The 2,974-nt window shown below is 44.7% G+C and overlaps 1 pseudogene; it reads right to left on the minus strand.

Moving 5' to 3' along the window:
* Positions 1-406: 406 nt before the first annotated feature.
* On the minus strand, positions 407-861 carry LOC125506697 (putative ribosome-binding factor A, chloroplastic; annotated as a pseudogene).
* Between the last annotated feature and the right edge of the window lie 2,113 nt (positions 862-2,974).

Here is a 2,974-nt window from a genome sequence, read left to right on the forward strand (position 1 = left end):
CCTTTACAGACTAACGTTTACTTAATTATTAACTGTAGATTCTCCTAGCAATCTAGCTACCTTGTCCCCCTTCCCTAATCAGAGAAGCTCTCCAAGTGCTAGACCAAATAATTCTCGAGGAAAACAACTACAGGGGTCAAGGAATTAAGGTGGATGACAAATTCATCACACCTGAGTCTGAAACAAATTCCTTGACTGACTGACTTGACTGAACATACATCCATGCATGTATCACTTGAGCTAGCATGCACCAACCAGTGTGTAACTGACCAACTACTCCAGCTAATTAACTTCAAGCATGAACAATTAACCAATTAAACAAGACAGAAACTAGCATAATGATCTATAAACAAAATGGGAAGTAAGCAGACGTGACCTGGAGGTCGTTGGAGAGCTCGGGCGTGACCTAGAGGTACTTGGTCTTGTCCTTGATCCCGGCCATGGCCACCTTCTTCCCCCTCTCGTCCCCGAACACGGACACATACACCTTGCACACCTGCAGACACAAACCGGAGCAGAGACAAGGAACTCAGCATCCCAGATTGCAGCGCAGCCGCATCGTTTTGAGGGAGAGTCCGGGTGTGACCTGAAGGTCGTTGGAGAGCTCGACATCGGTGATGGTGGTGGGGGAGGAGAGGTAGCGGTCGGCACCGAGGGCGGCCTCGGGGAGGACGGCGCGCTGCATGATGGGGTCGCGGTCAGCATGTCCGCCAGCTCCCGCTGGATCTGCTTCGCCACCATCCGCACCCGCCGCTCCTTGGCCATGCACCGCACCACGCACAGCCGCCGCACGGAGAAGGGCGCCTCGGCAGCGAGGGCCCGCGGCAGCGGCGGGGACACCAGCGGCCGGCACGGGAACATCCTCGCTGGCTTCGTGGTGGTGGGGGATTTTGCGCCACGATGAGGCCGTCGGCCATCGCTGTGGGGAGTGGGAAGGGGAGGGGCGAGAGGAGGAGGGCGTGGGGAACGGCGACGAGCTCCGCTGGAGGGAGGTGGTAGCGGCGACGCGAGACAACGAGGAAACGGGGGATCTGGATGGTGGAAGGAAGGATGGCCGGCGTTGGGGGCGCTGAAGAGGTCAGCGGCGGCGGGGGTGGGGGAGGACGGCGGCGGGGGTGGGGGAGGACGGCGGAGGGGGTGGGATGGCAGAGAGATGGAGGTCTGGGTCGAGGAGAGGGGGTCTGGGAGGAGGTGGTGGCGGCGAGGAGCTGAGGCAGGAGGAGTGTGGGTGCGGGTTAGGGTTTGGGCTGCGGATGGATGTCTGGATGGAGAGGTGGAGAGTTGGACGGATGGATGGGCACCAAGTCATCGATCCGTGTGACAACTAAACCCACCAATGAGAATAGAGCACATATAATTGTGTTTTTCCTTTAGTTTTTCTTCTACTTTAACACGTGAAAAAAATTCAAAAAAATGGTCTCACATTATGCGTAAGTTTGTATCTTTAATGGAAAACAATGTTACCTAAGAAATTTTTCAATTTCGTTGCACAGAATATTCATTTTCCATTTCTCGAGTGCCTAAAATAAGTTTTTTTGTGAAGGGCTACCAAATATTTGTTGCAAAATTGGACCAAATCAATTTTCTAAAATATTAGGCCATATTTAATGCACAATTGATCAAATGGTTGGGTTTCAAAAGTTTTTATCCACCTCTCGTGAAAAAGAGATATTTTCACCGATTCAGTGGAAAGCGGGTCAAATTTGAACTGCAACTACCTCATAATTTTCTCTTTATTTTTTCCAAAAATAATTTCTAGGTACATAAGTATCTATTTAATAAGAGAAACACCAAAAGTTTGCCAAGATTCAACCACTAGCTAAGAACGGTCATGCCCGCCATTTTGACCGCTTTTTGAAACGGGCATAAAAAATTAAAAAAAAATCAAAAAATTGGAAAACCTTCGCATTGTGTCATCATATGTGACCAAGTTTTCAGGAAAAATAATAAACTTTTAATAAGCCAATTATTTTAAAAACCTTCGCATTGTGTCATCATATGTGACCAAGTTTTCATGGCTTTCAAGCCAAATGATCAGTCTTATGGCCACATTCATGGCTTAGTTTGTTCAAATGATCTTGTATTGTGCACAAGGGTGCATCTTAGAATTCCAAACAATGTTGCCTAAGGGAGTTTTCATTGTCTTTGCACGGAAAATTCATTTTCCATTTTTCGAGTGCCCGAAATGAGTTTTTTTCTGTGAAGGACCTACCATATATTTGTTGCAAAATTGTCCCAAATCAATTTTATAAAATAATAGGACATATTTGATGCACAATTGACCAAATGGTTGGGTGTAAAATGTTTTTATCCACCTCTCGTGAAAAAGACAAATTCCTGCCGATTTAGTAGGAAGCGGGTCAAATTTGAACTGTAGCTACCTCGTACTTTGCTCTTTATTTTTTCCAAAAATCATTTCTAGGTACATAAGTATCTATTTAATCATAGAAACACCAAAAAAATTCCAAGATTCAACCACTAGCTAGGAACGGTTATTCCCGCCATTTTGACTGCATTTTGAAACGGGCATAAAAAATTTAAAAAAAATCAAAAAATTGGGAAACCTTCGCATTGTGTCATTATATGTGGCCAGGTACCCAGGAAAAATAACGAACTTGTAATACGGCAATTATTTTAAAAAAGTGTTCTTAGAAACGAGCTATCACGTATGGAGATCAATGGCTTTCAAGCCAAATGATCAATCTTATGGCCACATTCATGACATAGTTTGTTAAAATGATCTCATATTGTGTACAAGGGTGCATATTGGAATGGAAAACAATGTTGCCTAAGGAAGTTTTCATTTTCTTTGATGAAAAAACCATTTTTCATTTTTCGAGTGCCCAAAAGGAGGTTTTTTGTGAAGGACCTCCCAAATAATTGTTGCAAAATTGGACCAAAGAAATTTTCTAAAATAATAGGACATATTTGATGCACAATTGACCAACTGGTTGGGTGTAAAAAGTTTTGATCC

This window comes from Triticum urartu, chromosome 2A, assembly GCF_056163025.1.
Source record: "Triticum urartu cultivar PI428250 chromosome 2A, HENAU_Tu73, whole genome shotgun sequence".
Lineage (NCBI taxonomy): Eukaryota > Viridiplantae > Streptophyta > Magnoliopsida > Poales > Poaceae > Triticum > Triticum urartu.